Source organism: Ornithorhynchus anatinus, chromosome 1, assembly GCF_004115215.2.
Source record: "Ornithorhynchus anatinus isolate Pmale09 chromosome 1, mOrnAna1.pri.v4, whole genome shotgun sequence".
Lineage (NCBI taxonomy): Eukaryota > Metazoa > Chordata > Mammalia > Monotremata > Ornithorhynchidae > Ornithorhynchus > Ornithorhynchus anatinus.
This window is the reverse complement of record NC_041728.1, coordinates 160,433,401-160,446,216: the sequence shown is the minus strand read 5'-3', so window position 1 is coordinate 160,446,216 and position 12,816 is coordinate 160,433,401. Positions and strand designations below refer to the sequence as shown.

The following is a 12,816-nucleotide window of genomic DNA, read 5'->3' as shown; positions in this document are numbered from 1 at the left end:
GACTAAGACTGTGAGCCCCACGTGGGACCACCTGATTACCTTGTATCTATCCCAGAGCTTAGAACAGTGCTTGGCACATAGTAAGTGTTTAACAAATACCATCACCATTATTATTAATAATGATAAAAATAATAATTCTGGTATTTGTTTAGCATTTACTGTGTGTTAAGCAGTGTACTAAGGGCTGAGGTACATACAGGATGATTAGTTCTCACTGGGGGCTCACCCTGTAAGTAGAAGGGAGAACAAGTATTTATTGAATCCCCATTTTGCAGAGGAGGGATCTGAGGCTCAGAGAGGTGAGTGGTGGAACCAGGATTAGAACCAACGTCCTCTGACTCCCAGGCCCATGCTCATTTCACTAGGCTGCATTGTTTTTTCAAAGATAATTGGGGCATATGCTTAGTACTTAATACATTCCAAACATTTTATTAAGTGCTGGGACAGATACACAATAGTCAGTTTAGAGTCAGTCCATGTCTTTTATGGACAGGGAATGTGTCTGTTATATTGTACACTTCCAAGCGCTTAGTACCGTGGTCTGCACACTGTAAGTGCTCAATCAATAGGATTGATTGACTGACTTCTCCAATCTAAGGGGAAGTTGAACAGGTACTGAATCCCCATTTTACAGATGAGCAGACTGAGGCCCAGATAAGTTAGAGATTTGCCCAAGGTCACACAGTAGAGTCAATAGAGACAGACAGTCTACTGTGTGACAAAGGTGGAGCTGGTATTAGAACACAGGTCTTCTGATTTCCAGGCCTGTGTTCCTTCCATCAGACCACCCTGCTTCTCATGTGAGAATGCTGGTAATGTGGCATAGGATTGGACATTAATGAGACAATAGCAGAAGTTAGATTGACCTAAGGTACAACAATCACAAATGATAAGAGAGTTTTGGAACAAATACTCTGTGAAGATTGTTTAGAATGAAGTTATTACCGTATGCATGCATGGAAGGGATTATTGGTCAAGCTTTGACTTTACCAATGTCTTGAATTTACTGATTGTCTTACCATGAGAGTTACCATCTTCATACCCAAAATTAGCAGTGCCCTCTGTGTGTTTGTGTGTGTATGTGTGTATGAGTGTGCATGTGTTTGTTAGGTGTGTGAATATGTTAGTTTTTCACTTTGCTTTCTACCCGAGTCAACAAAATATGCTCTGCTGTAGGGCAAGAAATGAAAAACACTCCAAGATAAGTCCAGTAAACATTCAGTCAATCAATCATATTTATTGAGCAGTTAATATGTGCAAAGTACTATACTAACTGCTTGGGAGAGTATAGTACAACTAACTTAGCAGATATGTTCCCTGCTCATTATGAACCTACAGTCTAGGGAGGGAGACAGACATTAATACAATAATAATAATAATGGTATTTAAGTGCTTACTATGTGCCAAGCACTGATCTAAGCACTGGGGTAGATCCAAGGTTAACAGGTTGTCCCACATGGGGCTCACAGTCTCAATTCCATTTTACAGTTGAGGTAACTGAGGCAGAGAGAAGTTAACTGACTTGCCCCAAATCACACATCTGTTAAGTGGCAGAGCTGAGATTAGAACCCACAACTTCTGACTTCCAAGCCGTGCTCTTCTAAGCCACGCTGCTTCTAATATGAATAAATAAATAAATAATTTATAATATATAGTTCAAAGATATGTTTATGAGTGCTATGGGATATTGGGTGAGGCGAATATCAAAAGTCCAAAGGTCACAGATTGAAGTGCATGGGTGACTTAGAAAGGAGAGAGAGCTGGGGAAAAGAGGGCTTAATCAGGGAAGGCCTCTTGGAGGAGGCCTCTTGGAGGAGATGTGAAATTAGTAATGCTTTGAAAGTGGACAGAATAGTGGTCTGGCATATATGGATGGGGAGGGCATTCCAGACTAGGGTGAGGATGTGGGAAAGGGGTTGGTGGTGAGATAGATGAGATCGGAGCTCAGTGATTAAACTGAAGCTAGAGGAGTGGAGTGTACAGGTTGGGCTGTAGTAGGAGATTAGTGAGGTGAGGAAGGATGAGGCAAGTTGATTGAGTGCTTTAAAGCAATAGTAAGGAGTTTCTGTTGGTTGCGGAGGTGGATGGGCAGGCATCGAAGGCTCTTGAGGAGTGGGGAGACATGATCTGAATGTTCATTAAATTAGCACTTACCAAATGCCATGACTATTAAATAAAATCTGAAAACTTAAAACCAAATCTGAATTTTTAGAAATTTGAACCTGATTTGCCCCCAGCAATTTTAAAAAGATTAAGGCATGATAGCCTAACAAATTATAGTTTAAACTACTCAAATCCAAAGTCTGTAAGAGGGGATCCATAAGTACCTTAATTCAACAGTGTGATAAGTGATTATAAATATTTATAAATTATTGTCTTTGGACAGATAGAAACAAAGGAAAGAGAAAATAATTGAAAAGTAAGCAGTGAGAGAAATTCCTTTTCATCAAAAACTGAGGTTGACATTTTAATTAGCAGCCAGTCCTTCCTTTTCTAACTTAAGCTCTGAATTGAGCAATCATGGATTTGAAGAAGAGTGATGGGCAAGTCAGAATTCTAATTTCTGGTACCCTTGGTGAAAAGCACCCTGAATAGCATGATCTGAATCCTCACTAGTTCTATGCAAAAGATTAAATCTAATGCTTTTGACTACTTGTATTATATGGTGGTTTTCATGAGGACTTTCATAACACGCCATCCTGGCAACCTTCACTGTTATGTTCCCAAACTGAAGGCAATCGGAATCATGGTGCAGTTCAAAGACAAAATGTAAAAGATCCATGCATTAGATAATATTTCCTTAAGATACTGCTTTCTTTGTTTTGCAAAGATTAGTGCCTATTTCTTCCTGATTTGCATCCTTTCTCTACATTGGCCAATTGTTTTTTCCCTTTCTCTTTGATGTCTTATAGCTCTGGCCCGAGGGTGTATAGAGGCAATTTATTAGGCAGATGGGTTATCAATATATAGACTGGGACAAATGAAGAACTTCAGAAGAGGCTAAAAGGCAAGAAAGAAAGGCAAACCTCTGCTCTCTCATCCTGCTGGGATTCACTGAAACAGCAATATAAGGTCTCTTTAATTGATAGCTTTCTACTTCATCAAAATGATTGGAAAACCTGGAAGTTCTTCCACTTGAGGAAAGGGTTCCCAAGTTTTCATTTTGCATGTGCAGCAGAATGGTCTAGCGAATAAAGCAGGGGCCTGGGAGGCAGGTGGGCATGGGTTTTAATTTGGGCTCCACCACTTATATGCTGTGTGAACTTGGGCAAGTCGCTTCACTCTCTGGGCCTCAGTTACTTCATCTCTCAGATAGGGAATAAGAGTGTAAGCCCCATGTGGGACAGGGACTGTGTCCAAGTAGATCATCTTGTATTCATTCATTCGATAGTAATTATTGAGGGCTTACTATGTGCAGAGCACTGTACTAAGCGCTTGGAATGTACAATTTGGCAACAGATAGAGACAATCCCTGCCCAATGATGGGCTTACAGTTTAATCGGGGGAGACAGACTAAAAAAAAACAAGACAACATAATCATGATAAATAGAATCAAGGGGATGTACACCTCATTAACAAAATGAATAGGGTAATAAAAATATATACAAATGAACACAGTGCTGAGAGAAGGGGAAGGGAGAGGGGGAGGAGCAGAGGGAAAGAGGGACAATGATAATGATGGTATTTAAGTGCTTACTATGTGCCAAGCACATGAGAAGCAGCGTGGCTCAGTGGAAAGAGCACGGGCTTTGGAGTCAGGGCTCATGAGTTCGAATCCCAGCTCTGCCACTTGTCGACTGTGTGACTGTGGGCAAGTCACTTAACTTCTCTGTGCCTCAGTTCCCTCATCTGTAAAATGGGGATTAAGACTGTGAGCCCCACGTGGGACAACCTGATTCCCCTATGTCTACCCCAGCGCTTAGAACAGTGCTCGGCACATAGTAAGCGCTTAACAAATACCAACATTATTAAGCACTATTCTAAGCGCCTGGGGAGATACAAGGTCATCAGGTGGTCCCACGTGGGGCTCACAGTCTTAATGACGGTTTTACAGATGGGGTCACTGAGGCCCAGAGAAGTGAAGTAACTGGCCCAAAGTCACAGAGCTGATGGGTGGAGGAGCTGGGATTAGAACCCATGACCTCTGGCTCCCAAGCCCGGGATCTTTCCATTAAGCCACGCTGAGCGCTTAGTGCTTGTATCTACCCCAGCACTTAGTGCCTGGGGCATAGTAAGGACTTAACGAATGCCATTATATATATATATATATATATATATATATATTATGTGGGAGTGAATTTGAGGCAGAGCTTATGTGCAAGAAGGAGGCATCTGGCGAAAACTTTGAAGGGAAAAGGAAGGAAGAAGGAGAAAATGAAAGTGGGATTGGGTCAGGGAGGAGGAAAAAAGGAAAGAGAGAAAAAATGGTGGAAGAGGCAGCAAACAGTACACAATCGAACCACCTGCTCCCCTTCCTTAGGGTCTGTCCCTCTGGTTTGCTTGGACCTGAGTTTAGGATGCCAATGGGGGCTGGGAATGGTTGGTTCCTCTCTCCATATCCCAGGGAGCTATGGGGAGGGGCTTTGCCCTGTTGTGGCCTCGCCCTATACTGGGATGTTCCCCAGGGACAGGTTGAGATTTAGAAATCTGGAGGCATGGGGGAAGCGGTGCACGGTCCATAGACATGGATTAAATGCCGTTATTCATGAGTCGTCATCTTCCAGACACAGTGTGGCTGCTACCACTTCTGAAATAAGTTGGTTCCATTCCTATAGCTGCAGTTCCTGGTCTTCTGATGGGAGCATTCATGTGTCTGACACGCTGAGAAGCAGCGTGGCTCAGTGGAAAGAGTCTGGGTTTGGGAGTCAGAGGTCATGGGTTCAAATTTCGGCTCTGCCACTTGTCAGCTGTGTGACTGTGGGCAAGTCACTTCACTTCTCTGGGCATCAGTTACCTCACCTGTAAAATGGGGATTAAGACTGTGAATCTTACATAGGACAAGCTGATTACCCCAGTGCTTGGAACAGTGCTCTGCACATAGTAAGCACTTAACAAATACCAACATTATTATTGCCTCTAGAGCTCAGTTCTGCATCACACCCAATGAGACCTCTTTACTTTGTCAGATAGAGTGGAAGCGAAGTAGCAGGCGACTTCTACCCCATGGGGCTCCAAGTTGAGAGCCAGAGGAACTGGCCTTGTCCAAACATAACTCTCGCTGCTGCCCTGCTCAGCCTCTTCTCAGGCTAGCCCCAGCTTCTGACAGCCTCTAGCACCCCAAAAGGATCAAAAACATGCCGGCTCCACCACTTGTCAGCTGTGTGACTTTGGGAAAGTCACTTAACTTCTCTGTGCCTCCGTTACCTCATCTGTAAAATGGGGATGCGGACTGTGAGCCCCATGTGGGACAACCTGATTACCCTTGTATCGCCCAGTGCTTAGAACAGTGTTTGGTACATAGTGCTTAACAAATGCCATCATTATTATTATTAGTGACATAATCATCACCTTCTTCTTCCCGTCATCAGGAGGTAAGAAGTGGTGCCACCATCTTGATCTCCACTTCTGATCCTTTTTTGTCTACTGAGAGCTGCATGCTACATCTAAAATGCTATGAGGGTGAAGCTAACTAATGATTTACTCTGTCTGGCAAGGAATTGGCATCTATGCTTGAAGGTGGAATTTTATACACCAAATTTTCCTCATATAGAGTACTCTAAACAGACACTAGGATGCTTGGAATTGGGCAAAACAGAAGACCATGAGCATGAAGGGAAAAGTGGCGGTGGGTGAAGAAAGGAATAGCAACTAGAATTTTCCTTCAGGAAAGAATGCCATTCAGTGAGTCATATGGTGAAAACCAGCTGGGCTTAGTGGTAAGAGCACAGGCTTGGAAGTCAGAGTTCATTGGTTCTAATCCTGGCTCTGCCACCTGTCAGCTGTGTGACTTTGGACAAGTCGCTTCACTTCCCTGGGCCTCAGTTACCTTAACTGTAAAATGGAGATTAAGGCTGTGAGCCCCACGTGGGACAACGTGATTACCTTGCATCTACCCCAGCACTTAGAATACTGCTTAACAGATAGTAAATGCTTAAAAAATACCATTATTATCAGCACTTAGAACAGTGCTTGGCACATAGTAAGCGCTTAACAAATATTATCATTGAGAAGCAGAGTGGCTTAGTGGAAAGAACCCAGGCTTGAGAGTCAGAGATCGCGTGTTTGAATCCTGACTCCGCCACTTGTCAGCTGAGAGACTTTGGGCAAGTCACTTAACTTCTCTGGGCCCGTTTGTAAAATGGCGATGAAGCCTGTGAGCCCCATATGGGACAACCTGATAAGCTTGCATCTACCCCAGCACTTAGAACAGTTCTTAACAAATAGTAAATGCTTAACGAATACTATTATTATCAGCATGTAGAACAGTGCTTGGCAAATAGTAAGGGCTTAACAAATAGCATTATTACCATTTATTAGTCATTCTCACAGTCTTCCTTCTCAAAACTCCACTTGCTTAAGTCCCTACCTGGGTGAGTTGACAATCTTCTTTTAGGTAGTGGTAGTCCTGATGCTTGACGCGTTAAAGTAAAAATCCCATCAACTAATGTTTTTCAGAGTAGCAGATTCTAGTCCTGCCCAGTGATTTTGGCAGAATCATATTAATTTGAATCGGGAGAATAAGACATTCAATAGCTTTTCTAGTTTGTAAGATCCTTGTGGGAAAGGATCGTGTCTCTTCATTTTCTCTTTATTGCTGAACTGTACTTTCCAAGTGCTTAGTATGGTGCTCTGCACGCAGTAAGTGCTCAATAAATATGATTTAATGGATGAATGACAACTATCTTGCATTGTACTCTTCATAACAATCAATCAGTGGTATTTATGGAGCACTTTCAGCATATATAAAATATTAATAAACATATTAAATCTTTTCATTTCATATACTATGAATGAGTGTTCATGAGTGTGTATGTAACACTGAAGGATTTTTACAGGGGGTGGAGGAATAGAATTATTTTTTTTCCAAGGAAATTTCTTTTTGAAAGCCTCAAATAGAACAATGTGCATTTCATTCCCAAAATTCTTATAGTACACAGTGCTGACATCATAGCCTGTGAAAATAATATAGTCAATGAAGCAAAGGAAAGCCAGTTATTTTCTATATGTAAAATCAACCATAATTTAAATATAACAAATCTCTTTTGCTGCTGGTCTCACATTGAGTTGATTTGTCTAAAGAGAAAAAAAAAGAAACCACTATTCTACTGACCTAGAATAAGATGGACAGATGGGCAGAAAAGGACCCTAGTGCTTTATTTGCTGTCTGGCATTCTTGGAATCGGGATCAATAAAAAGTTTTTTTCATAAAATAAATTGAATATTTCACCAGAAAAAAAGTGATTGCCTTTTTTTCTTGAATGACCTTAATAACTCAGGAACTCTGTTGGCACTTTTGGTGCCTGTGAGTTATGACACTTTCATACTCATGAAAGAAATATAATAATCACCCTTCACTGTTGAGATATTCTACACTACTCATATTAAATCAGTAAAAGACACATCACATTATTCTTTGTGATTGCAAGTAACCTGAACACACATGTAGGATATACATCTACACCCAGATGTTCGGTATATAGGGACTTGTTTGAAAAAAAAAACAGATTTTGTTTGCCATCAGAATAAAAATGATCAAACAATTTTCTTAAGCAGAGTTAAATTGACATCATTTTATTCAAAAGAGTCTACTCATTTCTTCAGCTTCTACACTTAATGGACAAGTGATTTTCATTTTCAATTTAAGGTAAGAAAATTAGCTCCCTTATAGTTTATCAGCAAGGTATTTTTCCAGGAAAGTAGTCTCATCTGCATATGCTTTGGGTTGCCACATTTTCCAGGGTTAAGTGGTTCCCTTTCAGCCACATAAAGCTATCAGAATTCCTGAGAAATGGAATTCTTGGCAGTGGCAATTTGGAAGCATACAGTATCCCAATGAGGATAAATAGATCAGCTGAGTCTTTACTGAGGAATACCAATTAGCTTTTTCTCCGTAGCACATAAAGAAAGGATAATTTCAGAGAAAAGCAAGAATCCAACTAGTGAACACACCAGAGGAAAAAAGGGCTGGAGGGAGAGAGAAGGGAAGGTGAGTGCAACCGTGTATATGGATGATGGACTTGGGAAGGGAAAGAAGAAGATGATTTAAGAAAGGAATGGTGAAAATGTATGGGTGAGATATACAAAATGGAAAATCATGTATTTTTTGTCCAGTTTCCACACTGGACATGCGCAAAAGATATTTGTGGGTGAAAAATTCAATTGTATTTATTGAGTGTTTATTGTGTGCAAATTACTATACTAAGTGCTTGGGAGAATACAAAAGAACAATAAATGGGCATATTTCCTGTTCACAACAAGCTACAATCTAGAGAAGAGGACTGTATCTGGTCAACCCTTACCTTTCCAAAATAGATCATGAAACAAGATGTCTTTAAATTGTACGTTTGATTCAAATGATATTATCCAACTAAATTATGTGAGAATTTACTTTCAGTGATTTTAATGATTCATATATTTAGTCATTTAGTGATTTGTAGATCTTAAAATCATGGTCTGATCTTATTACATAGGTCTGAATCCAGGGCACTTAAGCTTTAATAAAATGCTGTAATCTGTATCTGTACAACTGTTAGGTTTTACACTACTTTCCATAAAACCACAATAAAACTTAAACGTTTCTACACACATTTTTAACATATCAAGGAACTTGATATTTTTTTGTGAGGGCCAATTATGACAGTTTAGTTTTCAATTTACTGGGCACAGAGGTGGGCTGAATCAAAACACTTTGTCTGCTGAATGCAGCTTCTACAGCTATATTTTATTCCTTTGTGGCCTAGAGGATGCTCAAAAACTCAGAAACATCAGCAGTAAATCCTTAGATTGTGAGCCCTGGGTGGGACAGGACTATGTCTAACCTGATTATCTTGTATCTCTCCCAAGGTTTAGTACAGTGCTTGACACAGGGAAATAAACAAATAGCATAATTATTTTAATATCATCATTATTATAGTTATTAGCAGTAGTAGTGATAAGTAGTATTAGATGATTAGAACCCTCTTCGTAATTGTGTTACCACTGATTCTTAATTAGGGTACACTGCTCAATTCCTATAGACCTTTGATGATTCTATGAATTGCACCAAAAGGTGTAATAACTGGAAAAAGATTGGGAAATACTGACATTACCTAGAATATTTAGGTAAGGAGCAGTCAAATCACCTCCTTGCATTCAAATCCAAAGGTAGATATTTTTACTGAAGTAGTCTGTTTACTTATAAATTGAAGTTTCCTATGTAATTACAATAATGATAGTCCTGGCAGGAAAAGCAGACAGTAGAATTCTATTATTGTGATCCCTATGACTTCTACCTTTTCTTAGCTCTCACTTGAATAATCTAGTGATCGCTATTCATCCACATTAACAATTTAAGAATCACTGAGAATCCCCTGCCCCAATTAAAATCTTATGAAAAAACTCTGACTCCCTCAGGGTCGTACCTGGAGAGTTTTCAGTACTCTACCAGTCTCAATTATGGGAGGAAGAGTCAAGCAGATGCCTACCCATTCCATTCCTAAATTGGCCAGTGGCTAGCAAGTGGAAGGCAATCTGCTACAAGTCAAAACTCACCTGTGCTGGGCAGCAGCAGCACAAGAGAGATTCGAGGGTGGAGACTCAAGTTTCCTCCGCTGAAGGAGGCAATGGTAAACAGCATCCGTATTTTTCCAAGGAAACTCTATGGATCCACTACCAGAACAAAAGCAGACAGAGGTAGAGCATTGTGAGAGAGATCTGCCCATGGTGTCGCTATGGGTTGGAGACAATTCGAAAATGTTAGACAAGAAAAACCTCTGAATAAATGAATATGCTTTCTTTTCAAATCAATCAATTAATCATCAATCATATTTATTGAGCACTTACTATGTTCAGAGCACCATACTAAGCACATAATAATAATGTTGGTATTTGTTAAGTGCTTACTACCTGCAGAGCACTGTTCTAAGTGCTGGGGTAAATACAGGGTAATCAGGTTGTCCCATGTGAGGTTCACATAGAAGATTGCACTATAACAGAGTTGGGAGACATGTTCCCTGCCCAAAGAGAGCTTACAGTCTAGAGAGGTAGACAATAATATAAATGAATACATTAGGGGTATACATGTAAGTACAATTCCCCTGAGGAAGGGGTGACAAAAGAGTGCAAATCTAAATTCGGGGTGACTCAGAAGGGAGTGGAAGAAGAGGAAATGAAGTCTTAAAGAGGGAAGACTTCTTGGAGAAAATGTGATATTGCTTTGAAGATGGAGAGGTTGATCATCTCTTGAATGTGAAGAGGAAGGGTATTCCAGGCCAGAGACAGGATTTTGGTGAGGATTCAGCGGTGAGAGAGATGAGATGGAGGTACCGTGAGTAGATTGCATTAGAGAAGTGAACTGTGTGGTCTGGGTGTTTGGGAGAAATCAGACATGTATGGGCAGGGAACATGTCTGTTAATTCTGTTATATTCCCCCAAGTGCTTAGTACAGTGCTCTGCACAAAGTAATGAAAAGCAGCATGGTGTAGTGAATAGAGCAAGGTCTGGGAGTCAGAAAGTCATGAGTTGGTATTTGTTAAGCGCTTACTATGTGCTGAGCACTGTTCTAAGCGCTGGGGTAGACATAGGGGAATCAGGTTGTCCCACGTGGGGCTCACAGTCTTAATCCCCATTTTACAGATGAGGTAACTGAGGCACAGAGCAGTTAAGTGACTTTCCCACAGTCACACAGCCGACAAGTGGCAGAGCTGGGATTCAAACTCATGAGCCCTGACTCCAAAGCCCATGCTCTTTCCACTGAGCCACGCTGCTTCTCCAATGACTCCACCACTTGCCTGCTGTTTTACCTTGGGCAAGTGACTTCACTTCTCGGTGTTTCTGTTCCTTCATCTGTAAAATGGGAATTGAGACTGTGAACCCCATGTGGGACAGGGACTGTGTCCAACCAAATTTGCTTGTTTCTGCACTAGTGGTTAGTATAGTGCTTGGCAAATAGTAAGCTCTTAAGAAATACCACAGTTATTATGATTACTTTTAGATATCATTGATTGAGAAGCAGCGTGGCTCAGTGGAGAGAGCATGGGCTTGGGAATCAGAGGTCATGGGTTCTAATCCCGGCTCCATGACTGTTAGCTGTGTGACTTTGGGCAATTCACTTGACTTCTCTGGGCCTCAGTTACCTCATCTGTAAAATGGGCATGAAGAATGTGAGCCCTACGTGGGCCAATCTGATTACCTTGTATTTCCCCCAGTGCTTAGAACAGTGCTTGGCTCACAGTAAGTGCTTAACAAATGTCATTATTATTAGTGTTATTATTGATTGATAGGAAGGGCTAGGTTATTGAGTACCTTAAGCTCATTGATAAGGAGTTTCTAGTGGATGTGGAGTTGGATGGGAAACCACTGGAAGTTCTTGAGGAGTGGGAAATGGACTGAAGAAAAATGATCTGAACAGAATATATATAGTTAGATATACTTTCTTCTTGATAACTGAAACTTCTTTCGAAGGCTATCTTTGAATTTGGTAGCTGATGAATAGCTGGATTTTGATCAGAATACCTATTCCTTTCAGGTTTTGTTAGCAACTTTATATAACAAACTTTCAAACTTGCCTGACTTTATACAGCATCACAAATTTGATATTGGTAGCTCTTTAAAATATTGCATTAATTACTGCTATTTCTGTTGGTGGTTATGGCTATGATATCTTTCAAGGGAAGACAATTTTCTATTTAATATGGTTGTTATGAGAATGTCTTGGGACTGTTTCTATAATTAACTGGACCTAGCAAATTGAAATGTGGTTATGTTTTCAAATATTGTGAACAGAGGCAGAAGAAAGAATCCAACATTTTAGATCTGGTAAGGTTCCTTTTTGTTCTCTTCAAGAGCCTTTACAATTATGAACTTGGAAATTGAAAAAGTAGGTGTAATCAGTTTTATTATCAAATCAATAAATAATACTGGTTAAGCACCTACTGTGGTAATGAACTCTGTACTACTTGCTTGAAAGAGAACAATGGAGGTAATATAATAATAATAATTATGGTATTTGTTAAATGGAGGTAATATAATAATAATAATTATGGTATTTGTTAATTGCTTACTACATACGAAGCATTGTTCTAAGCACTGGGGTAGATACAAGGTAATCAGGTTGTCCCACTTGGGGCTCACGTCTTAATCCCCATTTTATAGATGAGGTAACTGAGGCACAGAGAAGTTAAGTGACTTGCCCAAAGCCACACAGCTGACCAGTGGTGGAGCTAGTATTAGAACCCTATAATAATAGTAATAGTAATAATTCATTCAATGGTATTTATTGAGCGCTTATTATGTGCAGAGCACTGTACTAAGTGCTTGGAATGTACAAATTGGTAACAGATAGACAATCCCTGCACTTTGACGGGTTTACAGTCTAATTGGGGGAGACAGACAAAAACAATAGCAATAAATAGAATCAAAGGGACGATCATCTCATTAAAACAATAGCAAATAAATAGAATCAAGGTGATGTACATCTCATTAACAAAATAAATAGGGTATGAAAAATAATAGTGGTATTTGTCAAGCACGCTGGTGTGGATACAAGAAAATCAGGTGAGACACAGTCCCACATGGGGGTCACAGTCCTAAATCCCATTTTACAGATGAGGTAACTGATAGACAAGTGAAGTGACTTGCCCAAGGTCACACAGCAGGCAAGTGACAGAGCTGGGATTA

General features: G+C 40.3%; 1 non-coding gene across 1 annotated transcript; it reads left to right on the top strand.

Moving 5' to 3' along the window:
* The first annotated feature begins 9,542 nt into the window (after nt 1-9,542).
* LOC114816576 lies at nt 9,543-9,680 on the top strand. The gene has a single exon (XR_003764368.1). It is a non-coding gene; the product is annotated as a small nucleolar RNA SNORA7 (small nucleolar RNA).
* The last annotated feature ends 3,136 nt before the right edge of the window (nt 9,681-12,816 follow it).